This window comes from Salvia splendens, chromosome 6, assembly GCF_004379255.2.
Source record: "Salvia splendens isolate huo1 chromosome 6, SspV2, whole genome shotgun sequence".
Lineage (NCBI taxonomy): Eukaryota > Viridiplantae > Streptophyta > Magnoliopsida > Lamiales > Lamiaceae > Salvia > Salvia splendens.
The window spans coordinates 18,456,658-18,480,639 of record NC_056037.1 but is presented as its reverse complement, the minus strand read 5'-3'; the positions used below and the strand labels follow the sequence as shown (position 1 = coordinate 18,480,639).

The window sequence follows — 23,982 nt, the reverse complement described above, 5'->3', positions numbered from 1 at the left end:
AAATCTCTCACGGCATAAATTTAGAGAAATAATTTAGGTGTGACGTCATTTTCAAAGCAGATTTCCTAGACCGTCATCAATAGAAGTCAAAATAATATATTGACTTCAGTATAATAAATCAACCTTAGTAACAAGTTTTTTATATTCAATATTCTCTCCTATTCTTTTTCTTTTACTTTAAATTTTTAGTTTATTATTATTATTATTATTACTTTATTATCTTTCCACATATATAAACATCTTTTTTAATTCCATGCCAAAATATCACTCTAACTATTACGAAACGAAGAAAGTAATACTTAAAAACTTATATTTGAAGTGACATTATCCGAATTGCCAACTTATTTAAACGGATAATAATGATACGTAAGTGAACATATTTTTATTTTATTATATATTTATATTTTTATATATCTTTTATCTGAATATAGATATCATACTTTCTTTTCTAAAAACAATTCTCTCTCACATTAATATATTAATATATAAAATTATATTTATTCTTTCTCCACTTATCACAAAACAACCCCTCCTAAATCGCGCCATCACACAAGTGTGATGCAACTTTGAGACTCGTTTCCTTCTACACAACGACGTACCAGACGCGGCATGCACAACGGTTCGGAACCGCCGGTTCCGGTTCATGAACCGGCGGTTCACAGTCCATCATATGCACGAACCGGAACCGGCCCACCAAGGGTTCCGGTTAAAAAAACCGGCGGTTTAGGTGGCGGTTCAAAATCGTCTGTTTGCGGCCTGAACCGCCGGTTCCAGGCCGGTTTGGCGGTTCGTCCAATTTTATTTTATTTTTTGTGCATTATTTTTATTTGTTTATGTATGAAATGTGCATAAATAAAAAAAATACGATGAAAGTTGCAATTTTATTGAGATTACACGTTTACAACAATTACAAATCGAAAAAATCTTGAGGTCTTGAAGTCTTAAACAAAAATTTAAATACAAACGAGAGTACTAGTCAACAACGAAGCTAATTACAAATGACAAAAAAGACGTAGAAGTTCTTATAAAAAAAACTTATAAGTATATATACTCTTAATCGGCGAAGGAGATCTTTCTACATAACTAAATTAAGGACACCTTTAGCAATTCAACTTTAAATGTTGAGTTTAGTCTAACAATCAACAATTATAGTAGAATTGACAAAACTTTCCCGGATTTAGCCGTATAGAGAAATCTACTTCATCGACTAGAGTATATACAAATACAATTATGTAATTGTATTTGCATATTTTTAAAGTAGGAACAAATGGAAAAAAATAAATAAAGGAAATGAGACTTGAGCTCAACTTAAAGTTAAAATTTAAGTTGACGTGCCTACGTATCCCCAATGCTCATTTGCATTAGGGAATCAAAGTCCACGTAGTTCTCTTACCTTACTTACCTATTTGGCTTGGCCGGCGGCGGTTGACGGTTGGCCTACGATTCATCCCCGGTGAATTCATCTTGTGATCCCTCCTGACGATCATCTCAATCATTTTCTTGTTCTTGGACGTCAGCTTTGGCCCAATCATCAAGTAACATCACAACTTCCATATTTTTCGCCGAGAGCTTACTTCTTGATTTATCCAACACACGCGAGCAACACTAAAAGCGGACTCGACGGCGACAGTGGAAGCCGGAACCGAAAAAATCTCCTTGGCCATTGACGCAAGGATGGGAAAATCTTTCTCGTGGGTTCCCCACCAATCGAGGACGTCGATTTGGGCGGGAGGAGTAGGACTTTCATCACCAAAGGAAAAGAGTGAATCAAAATATAAATCTAATTCACTCACCATACCTGAGGACCTTCCGTCAGTACTGTAGCTGTATAGGTCGGCTAATTGGGATTGCGCATCGGGGTCATCATAATCGGCTTGAAATGCGAAGCCATAGTTATGTTGTGGAGGAGGGGGGGTCTTCTGACTTGGTGGGTAGTGTTATATTTGGTTTCATATTCGGTGTAGAGAGCGCGCAAGTTAAACTCGAGGGTTTGTTGGATAATGGACCGGTCCGGGAGGGTTATTTGAAATGTTTATGAGAGGTCTACTCCAAATTCGTCGCTGGTATCGGATTGGATTGCTTGAAGGGGCCAAGATCAATAGAACTCAAATTGTTATAATAAAAATCTAAAATGCTAGAGGTACCGGCTAATTTCCATTTTGGATCCAATACCTTTGCAATCAAAAACACGGTTGGAATCTCATTGAAATACTTAAGCCATTTTTCAATCATTTAATATAAAACACACATTAATTCAAGTGAAGAGGAAGCATTTTTCATTGCAGTTTTAAAACCAATTGATATATACATGCAATGCTCTAAAACACGAACAACAGTGTAATAATAAACACCCGATAATTCAACAGTAGCATTTTTGAAATATTTGAACAATTTAAATAAATTCACGCTATGTTCCCAACAACTATGTGAAAGATATAAATCATGCACGGGATATGTTCTATAAAAATCACATAAAGAATCTTTATGCGTCAAAGTAGAATTCAGACAATCATATGTCGAATTCCATCTATGAGACACATCCATAGTAAAATTCGTATATCTAACATTCTTTTGATTGTAATATTTCTTCCATGCTTTGCCAATAGCCGGCTTTTGATGGATTAATCTAACTGCAGTTCTAATAGGACTAACATGCTTTTGCCATAATTCAAGCGCATCTTGTACACATAAATTTAAAATATGACATATGCATATTTGATGAAAATACTTACCTCCAATTACCGGAGCACAAGCCGCAACAAATCACTAATACTTGCGGTGTTAGCAGTTACTTTATCAAAACCAATAGAAAATATCTTGTTGCATAATTGAAACTCATTCAAAACTTGTACAATCAAAGAAGCAATTTCGGATGCAGTGTGTGGAGTTTCAAATTCTCTAAAACCTATTAAACGCTTGTTTAAAGTCCAACTATTGTCCACAAAGTGAACCGTAATTCCCATGTGTGAATGCCGGTTAAAACAATCAGTCCACACATCTGAGCAAATGTTCACTTTGTGGCCCAAGTTAACTAAATAACGTGATAATTCAACTCTTTTCTCTAAACATTGCCTAACGGTAGATCATTGAACGGTCATTCGCCCTATTCTTTTGATAGCTACGTTTAAACACTTTGCATAGTAACCTCAAATTTTTTGTCATCATAAACGTTAAAAGGAAAATGCTTCATTGCCGCCCATCTAGTCATAACATCAGAAATTTTTTTTGATCATATTTAAAAAGAGTCGTACCTGACGAACCCGAGCCACCGAGTTGGAAGTTTAGTTGGGTTTGGGTAGAGGTAGTGCTGCTATACCGGATGCTTTGTCACCAAATGGCGACGGAGGGTGCCATATCCCCTACCACTTGAGAATTTGTAGACTTTATCACAATAGTTGCAATACGCATGAAACGCCGATGTCTCTTCTTGAGAGTGCGGATCATGAGGACTTGGAATCACCACCGGGACCTTCTTGTAGTGTTTGACAAAAATATCAGATTTCAAAGCTTTTGCGGTGTTAGTGGGTGGAGGGGGGGAGACATCTCCTCATTTCCGCCGGTGCTTGACGGAATACGAGAATGAGATCTATCATCGTTGTTGTCCGAGTCCGACGATATAGACACGTCGTACTCGTCATTTTGTTGGGAACCACCGCCCCCGCCCCCACCTTGATGCATTTCAGCGAGTAGCATTGCCATCCTATGATATTCTTCTATCTATAAATATAATATAAGTTGAAGTTTAATTAGAAACACAAAAAAAATTGAAAAACTCAATCTTATGAAATTATGAATCGTAAAAATAATTATTCATTACTTACTTGCATGCGTTCAGCCGCGACTCGGGAAACCTCTTCCATAACTTCTCGACGACTAGGTCGCCTTGATTTTGAGGGACGACTAGTACTTTGATCTTGGGCAATTCCCTTGCTCCGATCACCACGTCCCGATCCACCACGAGAAGAAGACATAGTGATAAATGAAAGTAGTATGGATTGAATATGGAGTATGGAATAAGTGGTAAATTACGAGCACAACATAGTAAGTAGTAACTAGGAAACTAGTAACTTGTAAACAACTTGAGTAATTAGAGAGAATGATGAGAGAATAGAGAAATACAGATTGAGAATGAAATCCTTGTTAACACAAGAATGAGGTGAGTAAAAATGAGTGGGAAGTGGGGTATTTATAGGAGTAAAATTGGAAGAAATAATTTTTTTTTTTCAAATTTCAAATTTGGCCAAAACCGGCGGTTTACAGCCTGAACCGGTGGTTCAGTCCACGGTTTTCTGACTAAAAACCGGCGGTTTCAGACCGGTTTTCAGTCCTACGATCTGCCACCTGAAAAGTCACCAGAACCGCCGGAAACTGCCGGTTTGAACCGCAACCCTAGCCTGCAATCCTACGCCACTAGTCGGAATCTGCCGTTGGAACCGTTGAACCGCCAGTTCAAACCGATGAACTGCCGGTTCACGGTTCAATAATCCCTCGACCCTGAACCGGCCAGCATGAACCGCGAACCAGCCGGACGGTTCAAACCGCCGGTTCTGGTTCATGAACCGGCGATTAACCGCCGGGCCGGTTCGGTTTGTGCATGTTTAGGCGGACCCCATCGTAGGCCTATGAGTACTACCGTGAAGATCCATAATCGACAACCAACCGAGGGCATATCCATCTCCCGACCCTACAATGGGTAGCTTCATCTCCACTATAGAGAAATAAGGAAGATAGTAATTAAAATTTAAAGAAAAATACTCTCTCTGACCGAACTAAGATGCCACAATTTCTTTTTTAGTTTGTTTTATTTTTTTAACTTTCTCTCTCCAATTAATTCACCAACCACTTTTTTTCTCTCTCCAATTAAATATTCAACTCTCTTTCTCTCTCCATTTAATTCCTACACTTGCTCTTTTTCTCTCCAAATAATCATATTAACCAACAATTCTTAAAATCATGTGCCGACTAAGAAATGTATCATCTTAGCCGGGATGGAGAATATAGTAAGGAAATGAGAGAAATACAGAGAAAATATTATTGTAGAAGTGAATAAAAAATCAACTTTAGGAGAAAATTACATTCAAGAACAAAACTTGATGAGAATGAGTTGCAGATGCATGTAAAAGAGAAATGTGGGAGAAGAGAGAAGCCGTTGTTTTGCTTTAGTACCCGTGGAATTAGGGATGTCAATGTAGCCCGCAACCCGTGGTTTGGCCCGAATAGCCCGATCAAATTAAAACCCGATTAGCCCGCACCAGATTAAAATATTTTACATTTTATGAATATAACTAATTTTCATCATTATTTATTGGATTGATCGCATGTTAATCTTATCGATAACAACTCCATTAACCCGTTGGGCTAGCCCGAAACTCAAGCTTTTAGGGTTAGGGTTGAACTTTTACAATCCGAAAATATTCACAACCCGATTAGCCTGCACCTGATTGACCCACAACCCAAGTAGGGCCAGCCCGATTGACATCCCTACATGGAATTTTATTACTATTATTTATTTTTAAATTTAATTTATGTTCTACTAACTTTTAAAATTTAGAATATACTAGTGTAATTTGTGTGCAATTAATTTAGCTTTAGTAGATTCCGTGTGAATTATTTAAAAAAACTACTCCTTCCGATCAGCCTTAATACCGACATTCATTTTCTGCACTCGTTTGAAAAAAAACGAGTATTCTATATATTATTCTCTCTATTACTTTCTTTTTTTCACTTTAACTATTTATTATTTTTCAAAATGAGTACAGAATTGAATTAAGTTAATTTTTAGTTGTAGTTATAAACAATAATACTCCCTGTCGCCAAAGAGTGTGAACTTTGGATTCGGTACGAGTTTTAATGCATTATTGGTAAAGTAAGAAAGATATAGATATAGAAAGTTTTTTAAGTATTGTTAGTGTAGAAAGTGTCCCAACTCATTAGAGAGAAGATAGTTTCCAAAATTGGAATGTTTATATTCTTTGGAACGGACAAAAAAGTAAATACTGCATACTCTTCAAGTACGGAAGGTGTTAGGGATAATCTCCCAATTGATTGATTGATTCCTCCGTGAGGTCGCGAGAACGTTTGCCCGACGATTGCACACGATAAGAATTAGGGTTTCTTGATAAAGAGTGAAATAAAATACACGCCTATTTATACTAGGACCCTAGGGTTGATTCGACCTACGATCCGAGAAAGAATCAACGAAGCAAAGCCGGAAAGGAGCTTATAATTACGCTCGACGCAAAATAATTAAAAAAACATAATTATCCGAAAAAGACCAAAGTCAAATAATAAAAAGAAAATAAAACAAATATTAAATAAAAGCAATACTAATTGTCTCGGCCTTCCATCAAGTCTTCGCATAATCAGCCATGCGATCCGGCTGGCGTCGTTGACGCCTTGCGCGATCCTTGGCGATGCTCCGATCAGGTTCTCTGACTTCTCGAACTCTCGTATCCACGTCAATCTCCTCCGTTACGCGTTCGTCGCCTGTCTCCTTAAGGCGGGCTGATGGTTGTCCCGTAACAACTCCCCCCTCCTTAGGAGCGAACTTGTCCTCAAGGAGCAACGCCGGGAATCGTCTATTCACCATCTCGCGTGGCTCCCAACTCGGATGGTCACCATCATCATTGTCCCATTCCAATAGTAACTCCTCCACAGTATCCCCGTCCCGGCAGACGGTTAGGCGATCCAAAACCGCTAAGGGCCGAACAATCGGCTTCCCATGTGCAAAAGAAGACGGTAGGGTCGTCGCCTCACTCCCACCGCTTGTGATAAAAGGCCTCAATAAGCTAACATGAAACACGTCGTGCACCCTACTCCCCTCCGGCAATTTAAGGCGATAAGCAACTTGACCAATCCGCTCCAACACCTCTAAGGGCCCATAAAATCGTCTCGCTAGTTTGTTGGAAAGCGGCTTCGCGACTGAGTGTTGTCTATACAATTGGAGTTTTAGCAACACCATATCGCCAACATTGAACTCCACGTCCCAGTTGTGTTTATTCACCGCTGCTCTCATTCGCTGCTGCGCACGCTCCAAATTCTGTCGCAACCACATAATCAATTCTCCCCGCTGCCGAATCATGACCGCTACATCCGGTGGAGTGGTGACAAACACAGATTTTGCATGTTTTTAAGGACTAGATTTGACTTGTTTTAAATTTCAATCATGCAAATTATGTTCTTAAATTGCATATGTTATACATTTGGTATTTTTGACGTGTTTGTTGATAAATGATAGAAAAAGGTGAAAAAAGGCCAAAGTGCAGCAGTCTCTGTTCGATCCCATTCTTCCAGCGATTTTGAAGTCCAGCCAGTGCTTACTATATGTCATTCTCTTCTTCTTCGAAAGAGCTTCGCGTGGATATCTTGCATGTCTCAATCGGAGTTTTGTGGAGAAAGTTATGACAATTCTACGATCGTTGCGCAGTGTAGACAAAGCTGGCGGGAATTTAGGCGGAAATTCACGGAAGGAAAGAAATTATTATATTGTGAAGCCAAATCTCTCCTATTTCTTATAGGGCACGAAATTTATCAAAAATAAACTTTTTCCAGCCTATAAATACCTCTAAACCTAATTCATAATCTTCATCTCAGAGCCTCCAATCCTTCTTCATCTCTACACCTCTTTCCATTCCATAATACACACATAATTCATCCATCTTCCATTGGAGCGGAGCTCTGCAGATCCAGGCAAGAGAAGACTGAAGATTGAAGATTCAACATTGGGTTTTATCAATTTCTTTCATGTCTCGTACTTTAATTGTAGTTTTTACTTGTCTATGAGTAGAACATCTTTTGTAGAATTTTTGGTATAGATATTCGATTGATTTTCCGTGTTAGCTCTTGCAGTTATTTGATTTATCTGGTGCTTTTTATGTTCAATTGATTAGCTACCTCTTGAATACATGTTAGAGTTGATTAGAGTAATCGGGAGACGAAATAATTGACTTGGAAAAAGGGATAATTCACACCTTAATTCAATAGAACTCGAGAGAGTTGAGGTTTTGAGTGAGGTCTTTGGTCTTATATGCTTTTAGGAGTTAGGGGTTTAAGGGTTAGAAGGGGACTTCAATCCTATCACCTAATCTACAGGTTTCTCACCTCGGGAGGGGGTTTAATCTATAATTGTGATCGACTTAATAGCTCTGGAGACCGTAATTCAAGGAAGTCGATTGTGTTTTTGGATCCTAAAATTCTACATTCTTAAGCCTGCTTTGTATTATTTCTTTTTATGCTTTCCATTTTTTTGTTTATTTCTTTCAATCTAGTTTAATTAATCAACCAAAAAATCACGTGTCTCTGGATAGTATATGACGCTTAGTATATGGTAGTCAGTTGCAATCTTATTCCCTGTGTTCGATATCCGGTACTGACATTTAGCTATACTAGATCTACCCTGTATGCTTGCAGGTATTTTTAGTGCTAATAAATAGTGCATCAAGTGGCTGCCGAAGGATTAGCCGCTATTAGAGATGGCCGCCCAAGGAAATAAATTCACCCATTTGGACGGCCTATCTGCCACAAAAGCCCACAAATACTGTTCCAAACCTCGGTTCCGCACCTCTGTCTGACCATCCGACTGCGGGTGATAGGCGGTTGAAAAATGTAACTTTGTACCGCTCAGCCGCAACATATCCTCCCAAACCTCATTCAAGAACACCGGGTCTCGATCCGACACCAACGTTTTGGGGAACCCGTGATGTTTGACCACAATATCAATAAACACGGAAGCCACCTTCAACGCATTGTAGTTTCTTGGCAACGGAGCGAAGTGTGCATACTTGGTCAGACGATCCACCGCCACCAAAATCGTCGTGTATCCTTTAGACTGCGGAAGACAAGTAATAAAGTCCATCGAGACATCCTCCCACACCTTTGAAGGGATCGGTAATGGCTGCAACAACCCCGCGGGTTTCTGGGTCGAGTATTTCGTCGTCTGGCACTCGAAGCAAGATTCAACAAACTGCTTAACATCTTTGCGCATTCCCTTCAAATAAAACACCGCTGCCAAACGTTTAAATGTCCGATCGATGCCCGGGTGGCCGGCTGTCGGCGCGGAGTGAAACTCACAAAGTAGCGACCCCTTCACCATTGAGTCCTTACTGACATACAGACGCCTTTTATATTACAGCAGTCCATCCACCATTGACACGTCCGGGTCGCCAGTTCCAAGTTCCAATGCTGACCGAAGTGCGATCATGTCCGGCGTTCGCTCGGCCTCCTCACACAGACGCTGCAACACCTCCGGAACCGGTTGGGCTACTACTGCGAGTAACTGTACATCCTCGCTTGGGTGATGTCGTTCAAACCAGTCTCTGTGTCTGGGATCCCTTCGAGGTCTCTCATCGATAGAGCATCTGCTACCTTGTTAGAGGCGCCAGTTTTGTACTCTATGCTGAACTTATAACCCATCAACTTTCTAGCATAAAACTGTTGGCCCGGGGTCTGTATCACCTGCTGCAAAAGGTCCTTCAAGCTCTTTTGGTCGCTTCTAATGACGAATTCCCGACCGAGCAGATACTGTCTCCATTTTTATACCGCTTCAACAATGGCGTATAGTTCTTTGTGGTAAGTTGATGCGACACGCCGCTTAGGGCCCAGTTTCATACTAAAAAACGCCAGGGGATGGCCATCCTGTAATAACACTGCGCCAATCCCAAAAACCGACGCATCCGTTTCCAAATAAAAAGTTCTAGTAAAATCCTGCAGCCTCAAAACTGGCGCTGTCGACATAGCCTCCTTTAACGCGACGAAACTCGCTTCTGCTTCCGCGGACCAACAAAAAGAATCCTTCTTAAGCAAGTCCGTCAGAGGCCCTGCGATCGACGCATAATGCTTCACAAAGCGCCTATAGTAACCTGTAAGGCCCAAATATCCACGGAGCTGTCGAATCGAGCCGGGCACCGGCCAAGCCAACATGGCCTCAATTTTGGAAGGGTCTGTGATAAGGCTAATTTCATGCATTAGTTAGGAGGTTAAATTCATGCATTTACGGGGTCTAACGCATTTTTTAAGCCAGGTGTGTAGAAGATATTGCCAGGCCAAGGAAGAAGGGAAGACAATTGCCTGGCGAAGGAAATTTGGCGATAGAGTGAGCATTATGAAGTAAAAATAGCCAGACGGAGGAGATCGCTAAGCTGAGGGGCAGAACAGAGATTTCATGCAAAGGCTTCTATAAGATCTCCTCCGCATCTATATAAGAGAGAACATGCAATTCATGGAAAAAAAAATTTTTTGGGGGAGAAGCTCTTAGCTCACTTACACACACTTCTACACATTTGGGGTTTTCAGAATTGGCAAGGGGTTCGGGTTTCACTTTCGGTTAGCTGTTGCGTACCACCGTCCTTACCAATGGCGAAGAAACAATTTATTGCTTTCATTTCAGTTTGCTGCTTACCAGAGTCTTCGTTGTTCGAAGCTCGGCTTTTTGTTGGCTGTTGAAATATTGTTGATCTTTCTATGCCATTTCTATTTTCCGTTAAGATGATGTTGATTTCGAGTATGGATGATGTTTGTTTATGAGTTTATAGTTATTTACTTGAATGGATGCTTTTCGCACTTAATCTGTTGAGTTGGAGTAGAAGCGTGGTTGGATTGTCGATTGATCGGAGCGGATTGGTTGAATCGGAGTTTATGGTGTCGTTTTTGGTCGTAGTTGGGTTCGGATTGCTTGGATCCGGAGTGGATTGAGCGTCCGACGTGTGGATCTGAATGCAGAGTTGGTTGATTGTGCATGAATTTGATGACTCGTTTCCGTGTTTTTGTTTCCTTTCGTCTAGTATATGTAGATCTGTTCTGTTTCCGATTAATCGCCAGTTTTCGACGTCCGAATTATTATATTCTATTTGAATCTAGTTATTTACTCGGTTTTCTCCATGTTCACATTTGAATCAGGTAACGAGATGCATGTCGTTGTTAGTTAAATTCATAATTTGTTATTTACAGCTTTTCATACGTACCTTGCTGTTTCTGGAAAATGGCCCCCAGTGCATGTTTACTTTCTGTCTAGCTAATTTATGTAGCCGTTTACTAGGTCAAGGAAGTTTGTTTGAGATATTAAAGTCACGAGTAAGTTCGAAGTTTGCAAGATGTTCTCGGTTTCCTAGGTCTACTGTTAGATTTTGTTCCTAAGTCTAGTAATAGCTTTCCTCAACCCAAAATTGCGTGGCAGCAGCCAATCACCTTTCCAGAGTCTTTTAAATGCCTTCTTACGCATCCATCTTCTTGGGATCGATCCCTACTTCCTTGTACTAATTCATAGTATAGCGGGTTGAGGGTTTTAAATGCGGAATTTGTGTGTCCGACGACCGAGACTTCCAGGATCCTCTGAGTTCCTAGACCTTGTGATCTAGCGGATTCTCTGGGTTTGCGAAGCTTGACCTAGCACAAAAGCACACACTTAGTTTTCGAGCAGTTTCAAATGGCGCTGTTGCCGGGGATGGATGGCGTAGTTTGTGATTGTGTTTAGAGATTTTGGCGTACATAGTTTTGATTTTTCTTTTCTTTTTATTTTCAGTTTATGAGCAGAGGCTCACGGTTTGGACACTGGGGTAACTCATCTGGGTGGAGGAATGATCGGTTAACTTGGCAGGACAGAGAGTCAGCATCTACGGTCACCACCAGATCGGGATTATCTACGGGAAATCCATTTCCTTTTGGTTCAGAAAGTGACGAGGATTGGAGTTCGTCAGGAAGAGAGGATCCCGAGTCATCTTCAGAAACAGAAACATAGTAGGTAGTGATCAGAGACATGGCGCAGGTAGTCGATCCAGATCCTGAGATCGGTTCGCTCACTGCCCATCTAGATGGTGAGCCAACCCAAGCTATAGTTATGAATCCGCGTAAGAGGGCCATCAATATTAAGACAAATGTGCTAAGCATTCTACCGACGTTCTCTGGGCGTAGGAACGAGTGTCCATACGAGTTTCTAAATGAGTTTAGCAAGTTGTGCAGTATTCAGAAAAGGCCCAGCGACACCACAGAGGAATATTATCGCCTACGCGCAATTCCATTTGCTCTCAGGGGGGGCTAACACATGGCTGCTGAGGCTGCCTCAGGATTCCATCCGTACATGGAGAGATTTCAAGTTGGAGTTTCTGAATTACTTTTTCCTTTCAAACAAGACAAACGCTCTTAAGAAGGAAATCGTAGAGTGTAAGTAGGAGTATGATGAATCTCTGAGTCAGTATTGGTCACAATTTAAGGGATTGTTAGATGCTTGCCCAATCATAGAATGACCGAGGCAGAAATTTATTATCTGTTTTATGAAGGAACAAACCCTGAATCCAATGATCTGATGAATTCCTCGAGCGGGGGAAATATTACGAAAAAAAAGGAAGTGAAGCGAGAGAGATCTTGGGAAAGTTGATAGAGGCCAAAAAGGCGTACGACAGCCCGAGGAATATTATGAGGAGAGGGTCAGCAAATGCTCTGAGGGAGCAAGATGACGAAAGAGTCGAGGCGAGAATAGATAGGCTTGAGAAAACACTCTTGAATGTAATCGAGAAGACTAATCCACCAGCCTCACAAGAGAAAGAGAAGCCTCCAGGTCCAGGAGAAGTTTCACCCCAGCAATACTATGGCCATCAAGAAGGAGATTACCAGGCCCAGGTTAATTCGATGGGGAGTTGGAATCCAGATGGGAGTTGGAATTAAGGGAGACAGAGGGATGCACCATGGAGAAACCATCCTAATTTTAGATGGTCTGACAATGACCCGACCCAGCCACCTCCACAACAGAACACCCAGTTTACACAACAACCAGAGAGGCAGACTAACTGGTCTGGGAGAAATCAGGAGGGGCAGAACAACTGGAACAACCAGAATCAGGGGGATCATTCTAATTGGGGGAACAGGAATCAAAATCACCAGGGGAACTCTTATGTACCGCCACACCAAAGGAATTACCTAGGAAATTATCAGAATTCCCAACCTACTTACCAGGGGAATCAAGGGCTAGGAAATTAGTACAACAACAGTTCAGGGGGTCAGGGAAACTTTCGCCAGAACCAGGGGAGTGGACCGAACCTGGGTTCAGGACCAAATCCCGGCCAACCCAATTCCAAGCTACAAAGGAATCTTGACGATATGGTGCATTATTTAGTCAGTTCTCAACAACATATACAGAATAACATGCAATCCAACAATGATGCGGTGCATAAGCTTCAGGACGCTCTGTTGGAGCAGATGGCAACAATGGATATGTTGGCAAAGCAATTGTCCCAGATCGCAACTTCCTTGAACGAGATGCAGGGTAACAAAGGAAAGATTCCTGCCTCAGTAAGGCCACCAGATAGAGCTAACATCAGTCAAATCACTTTAAGATCTGGACGAAGTTATGAAGATCCGGTGATGAAGATGAATGAAGAAACACCTTCCGAGGAAGGCAAGGAAGGGAAGAACTCAGTCCCTGAACCTGGAAATTCGACGATAGGGAGTACCTTAAGATGAGATGACCTTCAGGAGGGTGATCTGGGGAAACCGCTACCTAGTGTGGCTGAACCATTTTTCCTAGACCCAGAGACAGAAGCGGAGAATGAAGGAGTGATGAAGGAAATGGAAGAGCTTTCAGCTGGAGGGTCAACAGGTGCAGGGAAACAATTGAAACCATTCCCGCACCGAGGAGAGGCTAAGAAGAAGAAGGATGAACCGGTGGATTTTATGGATATCTTTGGAAAGTTGGAGATAAACCTACCGTTCTTACAGGCTTTGAAATTGTCGGTCTTCAGCAAATTCATAAAGGTGTTCATCGCTGGGAAGACAAGACCCAGTGGGAAGATACTGATTGGAGAGAACGTGTCAGCAGTGATTCAGAAACGCAGGATGCCTTCGAAACGCACTGATCCAGGTATGTTCACCTTACCCATTTCCATTGGTGATGTCAGAATTGAGCATGCTATGTGTGATTTAGGGGCATCGATAAATGTTTTACCGCTTTCCATATACAAAAAGTTGGTAGGAGTAGGAATGGTGGATACAAAAGTAGTGATCCAATTGGTGGATAGGTCGTATATTTGTCCAGAGGGAGTTTTGGAAAATGTTATAGTCAAGGTCCATGATTTTCTGTATCCGACTGATTTCCATGTTATTAAAATGAGTGATAATAAATCTGCTGAGTCTAGCGGCGTGCTCTTAGGAAGACTTTTTCTGCGTACCGCTAAAACCATTATCGATGTCTTTGATGAAACAATATGCTTGGACTATAATGGGGAGAAATATACATTTAGCATAGATGAAGCAATGAAGAAACCTTTAGATGTTGAGAATTTGTATGCTGTCGATGTTATTAACCCCCTGCTACAGGAATATCTTGAGACCGAGTTGATGCAGGAGCAGATTGATAATTCAGAGTTAAGTCACTCAATTGACAGAGAGGTAGCTGGTTGGTGTGAGACAATGCACACAAGGAAATTAACGGATGAAGAGTTAGCCGAAGCTATTTCAGAGTTTTGTAAAAATCCGAGGTCAGCCAGGTCAAGGGAATTAGCCCATGTGGCTATCATGGAAAATTCTTCTGGGTCTGCTAAGGGAATGATAAAAGATGCGACAGAAAAAATCCCTTATCCCAGGAAACAAGTACCCCCAAGAAGGAACTGAAAACACTCCCACCAGGCCTCAAGTATGCCTATTTGGAAGAGAATGAGACTTTCCCGGTCATCGTCAACAGCAACTTGACCGAGGAACATGAAAGAGATCTACTAGAGGTAATCAGAAGGAATAAGAAGGCAATAGGATGGACTCTCTCAGACCTAGTAGGAATCAGTCCGAATCTCTGCATGCACCACATTAGGTTGGAAGACGGTGCTAAGGCCTATAGGGACCCACAACGCAAGCTGAATCCAAACATGAGGGAGGAAGTTCTGAAGGAAGTTTTGAAGCTGCATGCCTTAGGCATCATCTATTCCACACCAGACAGTGAATGGGTCAGCCCAGTTCACATGGTACCCAAAAAGTCAGAAATGCACGTATGCTTATAGAAGAATGCCGTTTGGGCTGTGCAATGCCCCAGACACTTTTCAACACTGCATGATGAGTATCTTCTCGGATCTACTAGAGGATTGTATCGAGATTTTCATGGATGACTTCACCGTATATGGGAACTCTTTCGATTCCTGTTTAGCTAGCCTGGACGTAGTATTGAGGAGATACCAGGAAAAGAATTTGGTCCTTAACTTCAAAAAATGTCACTTCATGGTACCCGAGGGGATCGTCCTGGGGCATGTAGTCTCGGAGAAGGGCATACAGGTAGACCAAACAATGGTCGATGTAATATCAAAATGATCTTACCCTATGAATCAGAAAGAAGTCAGGGGATTCCTAGGGCATGAAGGGTTTTATAGAAGATTCATAAAGGACTTCGCGAAGATTGCTCAACCGCTCACCCATCTGCTGCACAATGAAGTTGATTTCGTCTTCAACGAAGAGTGTAAGAAGGCTTTTCAATTATTAAAAGATAAACTAGTGTCTGCCCCTATCATCAGGGCACCCGACTAGAGTGTGCCGTTTGAAATAATGTGTGATGCAAGAGACTTCGCCGTGGGGGCGGTACTAGGTCAAAGGATTGATGGAAAAAGTTACGTGATCTTCTATGCCTCGAAGACACTCAATCAGGCCCAGAAAAACTATGACACCACGGATAAGGAAATGTTAGCAGTCGTGTATTCATTCGAGAAATTCCGACCATACTTACTGGGGTCGAGAGTGATAGTTTTTACCGACCACGCGGCTATCAAGTACTTGCTGGCGAAGAAAGAATCAAAGCCAAGGTTAATCCATTGGGTGTTACTCTTGCAAGAATTTGATTGGGAAGTGAGAGACAAAAATGGGACAGAGAATAGAGTGGCTGACCATGTGAGTTGGATTTTCCAGGGAGAAACGGAGGAAACTATACCTGACGCATTCCCGGAGGAACATCTGTACTACATAGGAAAATCTCCTAGACCTATCAGTTGGGAGGAAATAATGGCAATAACAGGTCCAGGAGATGCTGAAAAAGGGAAGTGTCGGTTGAACGCGGGACCATGGTTCGCAGACCTGGCAAATTACTTGGTCACAAGAGAGGTGCCCAGTTCACAAGAAATTTCCCGGGCCCAGAAGATGAAGATTAAAAGCGAGGCTAAGTATTATTTCTGGGACGATCCTTACTTGTGGAGGATGGGAGCTGACCAGGTAATTAGGAGATGTATCCCTGAATGGGAGCAGAGGGATGTGCTTAATCATTGCCATGCGTTGGCGTGTGAAGGTCATTTTGGACCAAGGAAGACTGCGAGGAAAGTCCTACACTGTGGATTTTATTGGCCTACATTACACAAGGACTCTTTTGAATTCTGTCAAAACTGTGAGAGATGCCAGCAAACTGGAGGAATTTCAAAGCGAGATGAGATGCCGCAAGTCCCAGTAATCGTCTGCGAAATCTTTGACGTATGGAGGATGGATTTCATGGGCCCATTCCCATATTCGTACGAGAATACATACATCCTTGTGGCCGTAGATTATGTTTCAAAGTCAGAAGCCAAGGCTACCACGTCTAGTGAAGCCAAAGAGGTGGCTAAGTTTCTTAGAGCTAACATTTTTAACAGGTACGGTGTGCCCCAAGCTATTATATCTGACCAAAGGACGCATTTCCGTAATCGAACCATAGAAGCTCTGATGAGGAAATACGAAGTCCACCACAATGCTTTCTACCCCATATCATCCTCAGTCTAATGGGCAGGCAGAAATCTCGAACAGGGAGATCAAGGCAATATTGGAGAAGACAGTGAACCCGTCAAGGAAGGATTGGAGCAAGAGTCTCGGCGTTGCATTATGGGCTTACAGGACTGCATATAAAACTCTTATGGGGATGTCGCCCTACAGGCTGGTGTTTGGCAAGATGTGCCATTTGCCCGTGGGAGTGGAGCACAGAGCATATTGGGCGGTGAAGGAGATTAATATGAGACCCCAGGCTTGTGAGGAAGAGAGGAAATTGCAACTTCAAGAGCTGGAAGAGTTAAGGCTGGAGTCGTATGAGTCCGCAATGTGGTACAAGGAGAAGACAAGGCTTTGGCGTGACAAAAACCTCCGGGTCAAGGAACTACAAGTGGGTCAGAAGGTCCTCCTTTTCCAATCCAGGCTCAAGCTGATGCATGGAAAGCTGAAGTCCAAGTGGATTGGGCCGTACACAATTGTTGGCCGTCGAGCAAATGGAGCTGTGGATATCCAGGGAAGTGCCTCGAACTCTACTCCTTTCCTTGTTAATGGTCATCGATTGAATATTTTTAGGGATAATTCAGAGTTGTGTGTGGTGGAGGAAGTGCCACTACGCACACTCTCTATTATCGCCTAATCGGTCTAGTGAGTAAGTGCTCTCGAAGAATTCCTGGGTCAGGTAAATGGGAATGCATTCTTAATCTATACACTGAATCAGGGGATCTCGAGAGTACTCAATTGAAAGTGTAAATAGTTTAATTGCTTTTCAAAAAGTAAAAAATTACCAAACAAAGAAAAAAATCTAATCTTCCAAAAATATTTTTGAAACACCAGACTTCTTAGGGAAATTATTTTGTCACATGTTGAATCCTTAACCTGGGAGTTTGGCGTTTCATTTTTGTTTTTCCTAAGTGTGGTATTGCGGAGAATAGCATTTACATGGGGATGAAGAGATTTTCGGACCAGAATTTGGGAGGGAAGTTGTAAAATTTTCAAAATTCAAATTTTAACTTTATGGGAAGGCGTACGGTTGATTACATCACGTCTGCAACCGTCCTACAGCCGTGCCCTATCCTCACCTAAAATACCAATTTTTTCTCCTTATTCTTCTTATTTTCCAATCTCCAAAATACCGAAATCTCTCTCTCCACTTTATTCTCCCCCAAATCTTTTTCTCTCGCAATACCCACATTCCATCTAAGCCCTTGTCTGTGAAGAAGATTGTGTCGAAGCATGGTGAGAAATAAGAAGAGAAGCCGGCGTCGCCGGCTAGGAAGAAAGTGAAGGTGACCCGCCCCTATGTTCCATCCCAGTTTGGCTCCCGCGGGGGCCAGACCCCGAATTGAAACCACTCAATGACCAAGTAACTTTTACTTTTCAGTTTTTATTTTCGTTTTCTTTCCGTTTTTATATGTTTACATGTTTGTCGTTCTGAGTTTGTGCTTTTGTGTTTGTTGTTCCAGCATGCTTCGTTTTGTATATATGTGTGTGTGTTTTCTCCCACATAGCCCAATCTTTGGTCTAAGTGTGAGAAGTTTGTATTTTTCTGGCATGTTTTTGGTTTTTGTTTTGTTCTAATTTCTCCCACTTAGCCCGATGCTCGGTCTAAGTGTGAGAAGGATGTCTTTTGTGTTTCTGTTTTGTTTGCATTAATTGCCTTTTCCCCCCTTCACTAGGATAGCTTGGGGACAAACTTGAGTGAAGTGGGAGGGGGGGAGTTAGTGCAGTCTGTGTTTAATGTGAATAGGAGTCTTTAGGTCTAGGTTTTATGTTTGTCGCATGAGCTAGTGAATACAATAAGGCAAGATTCCCTTAGTAAGAGTAATTGAAGATAGGATACATGTCAACTTTGATGCCTTTTTCCTTAATAAGCTGTGATCGGTTTGGATGAAGTAACGACGATAGAGGATGGCTTAGATAACCTAGTTGTGAAGCCCCACTATAAAAGTGAGTTATGAGCCTATACACTTTGAGCTAACATGTATAATAAAAAGGGGGCCGCCACTGGAGGTTTAGGGAGAAGAGTCTGAAGGAGAAAAAATTGGAAAAAGGGTTCTAGAGGTATAAGTTGGACGAAGTCCAGAAAAAGAGGTATAAGCTGGACGAAGTCCAGAAAAGGAGGTATAAGCTGGACGAAGTCCAGGGGAGAAATAAAATAAATATTCGGAGTTATAAGCTGGACGAAGTCCAGGGGATATGAAAAAAATATATATATAAAAAAGGGGGGAAGAGAAGGAATAGAAATCCAAGGGTATGAAGCAATAGTAACCTGACCCAGGAATAAAGAAAATGGGACTTAGGAAGGAGAAACTCTCATAACCTGAAGCATCAGTGGTGTGGCAATAACTTAAGAGTGAATCGATCCTAACATCCCTGGTGAGGAATGAGTGATCGAGTGAATCCAACAATTGGAAAGTCAAAAGGCTTTCTTGACGAACTGACAGACCGATTAAGTAGAAGATGGAAAGGGGAGGATTTGGAGACTGTAGACGATCGAATAGACCTTAAACTTGTGGGGACAGCTGCCCAAAAATTTCAACTAGTTCATGCTTTGTTGTTTTTATTTTCTTTAAGTGTTTGTCTTCTTTTGGTAAGAGTATGTTAGTATGTCTAGGTCTAGGAGTTTGTGTCTTATTTGTGTCTGTAGGGTCGGCCATAGGATAATCATGCATTGAAATTTGTCTTATTTCTATTTCTTGTCTTTATACTTAAGGACAAGTATGGTTTAAGTGTGAGTAGTTTGATAAGACTAATTTCATGCATTGGTTAGGAGGTTAAATTCATGCATTTACGGGGTCTAGCGCATTTTTTAAGCCAGGTGTGTAGAAGATATCGCCAGGCCAAGGAAGAAGGGAAGATAATTGCCTGGCGAAGGAAATTTGGCGATACAGTAAGCATTATGAAGTAAAAATAGCCAGACGGAGGAGATCGCTAAGCTGAGGGACAGAACAGAGATTTCATGCGAAGGCTTCTAGAAGATCCCCTCCGCATCTATATAAAAGAGAACATGCAATTCATGGAAAAACTTTTTTTGGGGGGAGAAGCTCTTAGCTCACTTACACACACTTCTACACATTTTGGGGTTTTCGGAATTGGCAAGGGGTTCGGGTTTCACGTTCGGTTAGCTGTTGTGTACCACCGTCCTTACGAAGGGCGAACAAACATTTTACTGCTTTCATTTCAGTTTGCTGCTGTGAATTTCACAGAGTCTTCGCTGTTCGAAGCTCGGCTTTTTGTTTGCTGTTGAAATATTGTTAATCTTTCTATGCCATTTCTATTTTCCGTTAAGATGATGTTGATTTTGAGTATGTATGATGTTTGTTTCTGAGTTTATAGTTATTTACTTGAATGGATGATTTTCGCACTTGATCTGTTGAGTTGGAGTAGAAGCGTGGTTGGACTGTCGATTGATCGGAGCAGATTGGTTGAATCAGAATTTATGGAGTCATTTTTGGTCGTAGTTGGGTTCGGATTCTTGGATCCGGAGTGGATTGAGCGTCCGACCTGTGGATCTGAATGCAGAGTTGGTTGATTGTGCATGAATTTGATAACTCGATTCCGTGTTTTTGTTTCCTTTCGTCTAGTATATGTAGATCTGTTCTGTTTCTGATTAATCGCCAGTTTCCGACGTCCGAATTATTATATTCTGTTTGAATCTAGTTATTTACTCTGTTTTTTTTCCATGTTCGCGTTTGAATCAGGTAACGAGATGCATGTCGTTGTTAGTTAAATTCATAGTTTGTTATTTGCAGTTTTTCATACGTACCTTGCTGTTTTTGGAAAATGGTCCCCAGTGCATGTTTACTTTCTGTCTAGCTAATTTAGGTAGCCGTTTACTAGGGCAAGGAAGTTTGTTTGAGATATTGAAGTCACGAGTAAGTTCGAAGTTTGCAAGATGTTCTCGGTTTCCTATGTCTAATATTAGATTTTGTTCATAAGTCTAGTAATAGCTTTCCTCAACCCAAAATTGCGTGGCAGCAGCCAATCACCTTTCCAGAGTCTTTTAAATGCCTTCTTACGCATTTGAATGCGGAATTTGTGTGTCCCTACTTCCCTGTACTAATTCATAGTATAGCGGGTTGAGGGTTTTGAATGCAGAATTTGTGTGTCCGACGACCGAGACTTCCAGGATCCTCTGAGTTCCTAGACCTTGTGATCTAGTGGATTATCTGGGTTTGCGAAGCTTGACCTAGCACAAAAGCACACACTCAGTTTCCGAGCAGTTTCAAATGGCGCCGTTGCCGGGGATGGATGACGTAGTTTGTGATTGTGTTTAGAGATTTTGGCGTACATAGTTTTGATTTTTCTTTTCTTTTTATTTTCAGTTTATGAGCAGAGGCTCACGGTTTGGACACTGGGGTAACTCATCTGGGTGGAGGAATGATCGGTTAACTTGGCAGGACAGAGAGTCAGCATCTACGGTCACCACCAGATCGGGATTATATACGGAAAATCCATTTCCGTTTGGTTCAAAAAGTGACGAGGATTGGAGTTCGTCAGGAAGAGAGGATCCCGAGTCGTCTTCAGAAACAGAAACAAAGGAGGTAGAGATCAGAGACATAGCGCAGGTAGTCGATCCAGATCCTGAGATCGGTTCGCTCACTGCCCATCTAGATAGTGAGCCAGCCCAGGCTATAGTTATGAATCCGCGTTAGAGGGCCATCGATATTAAGACAAATGTGCTAGGCATTCTACCGACGTTCTCCGGGCGTAGGAACGAGTGTCCATACGAGTTTCTAAATGAGTTTAGCAAGCCGTGCAGCATTAAGAAAAGGCCCAACGACACCACGGAGGAAGATTATCGCCTACGCGTAGTTCCATTTGCTCTCAAGGGAGAGGCTAACACATGGCTGCTGAGGCTGGCTCATTTGCTCTTCAAGTACGAAAGGTGTTAGGGATAATCTCCCAATTGATTGATTGATTCCTCCGTGAGGTCGCGGGAGCGTTTGCCCGACGATCGCACACGAAAAGAATTAGGGTGTCTTGATGAAGAAGACATAAAAGTAGCATAAAAATATCTTATTTCGTAAAGAGTGAAATAAAATACACGCCTATTTATACTAGGACCCTAGGGTTGATACGACCTACGATCCGAGAAAGAATCAACGAAAAAAACCCGGAAAGGAGCTTATAATTACACTCGATGCAAAATAATTAAAAAAACATAATTATCCGAAAAAGACTAAAGTCAAATAATAAAAAGAAAATAAAACAAATATTAAATAAAACCAATACTAATTTTCTCGGCCTTCCGTCAAGTCTTCGCATAATCAGCCATGCGATCCGGCTGGCGTTGTTGACGCCTTGCGCGATCCTTGGCTATGCTCTGATCTGGTTCTCTGACTTCTCGAACTCTCGTATCCACATCAATCTCCTCCGTTACGCATTCGTCGCCTGCCTCCTTAAGGCGGGCTGATGGTTGTCCCGTAACAGAAGGAGTAATATTTGTAAAATAACAAATATATGCTAAAAATTTGACAAAAGCAATAATAAAACACAACTTGACCATATATCGAAAATAATAGGAATAGATTTCAACAGAACGTCTTTCTCCCTCGTTACAACTCACGTCTCTCCCTCCCTCAATTTTTCTTCCAAAGACAGGAGACCTCACCTTTTCAAATCTCACTTCACAATAGCACAAAATTCCTACTCTAGTCACAACTCTCTCTCTCTCTCACTCTTGTAATCGCCGCCCATAGCCACTGAAATTCGCCGCCGCTTCCCAAAATCTGAAACTCCAGGCATCCATCGTTGTTGTCCGTGGGTAGCGCCTCTGTCTCACATAGTGGCGGACGCAGCTTAGAACAAGGGGGTACGACTGTACCCCCATTTTTTTTTCTAAACCATCCGCCATAGCCATTAAATCCATGTTCAGCTGTTTGAATTTGAAGAAAATAAGTATTGCAGACTGTTTTTTTTAGTTTCATTTCACTGAAAGGAGGAGGGATTATAGATACGGGGAAAGATGAAGAGAGAAAATGGACGCGCCATTGCATATGAGGTGGGGGCCACTTCTGATTTGCCAGTTGGTTTTGATTTGTGCAAATGTGTGGAAATTTTCTCTAATTAACTATGTGTGGACATAATAATTTCTTATTTTAATTTATATATTTTTTGAATTTGAAAATAAAGGGAACATTAGATTTTAAAATATAAAATTATAAATAGTATATATAAATTGAATTTAAGAATGTTTTCATACTTTATTTTAGCGTTATTGAATTATATACATAAAATTGACTAGCAAAATATGAATTTTACTATAATAATCTATATAATATTAATTTTTTATGTGTTTCTATACACCAAAATCAATATTATAAACAAAAAATAAATATTACTTAAATATATTCATGTCAAATTTAAAATCTAATAGTAGTACTATATTAAAAAAAAATCGATCATCTAAGTCAATTGCTTTTTATCTAGCATTAATATCATGCACTGAAGATGACTTGAACTGCTCTAAAATTTTGCTAACGATTACTCGTACTTCGAGGTATAATATTTATCGTACCCCCAAACCTGAAATCCTGGATCCGCCACTGGTCTCACAACCGGTAAGTTTCCCCCCTCCCCGTTTTGAAGTATTTTAATTTGAATTAGTTCAAAGGACCAATTACTACTGCAGATTAAAGATCGGATCTTGGACAAGTTCTGTGAGTGAACTATCGTGAGACTACAATTAAGCCGTGAAGTTGAAGAAGGAAAATACCTTTAGGAAACAAACAGAAGGTATTGAAACTCAAAATTCTCCCGGTTTCTCCTTCACACGGTGATGTCAAGAATTTATGTTATGGAATCAAAGTATGGAGATTTTAGTATTCAAAGAATTTACCTGTAAAGAAAACTGCACTGGAAGTAAAGAAAACGGTGTTGATAAAAGACTGAAACTTTGGGAAGGGATATGTGTGGAGTTAATAATATTTAGTTGGAGATTATTAAGGTTGGTCGAGATATGGGAGAAACCGGATGGCAATGGGATTGAGAGAAATATATTTCACCAAAATTTGACTAAAGGATTATAACAAGGAATTGATTTTGGGCTTCTCACAATTGGCTCCAACTAAAAGAAATACAATGGCTAAAACAAGATATACAAAAATGATAGGCCCAAACATTGAGTTTCTTCCTCTCTTTTATCTTGCCGAAGATGAAAATTAATTAATTCATAGTATTCTGTTTTAAGTGCTTTGGTGTTATTCCAAGTACTCGCGAAAGTAATTCCTAATTTCTCAAATCATAATCCATAGCATTTATCGAAACTCCAAACAATACGATTCAAAACACTCA

The 23,982-nt window shown here is 41.1% G+C and overlaps 1 long non-coding RNA gene across 1 annotated transcript; it reads right to left on the bottom strand.

Moving 5' to 3' along the window:
* Positions 1-22,173: 22,173 nt before the first annotated feature.
* On the bottom strand, positions 22,174-23,646 carry LOC121807163. Its single transcript, XR_006051764.1, has 2 exons — positions 23,405-23,646; positions 22,174-22,564 (listed from the first exon to the last, which is right to left on the bottom strand). It is a non-coding gene; the product is annotated as an uncharacterized LOC121807163 (long non-coding RNA).
* Between the last annotated feature and the right edge of the window lie 336 nt (positions 23,647-23,982).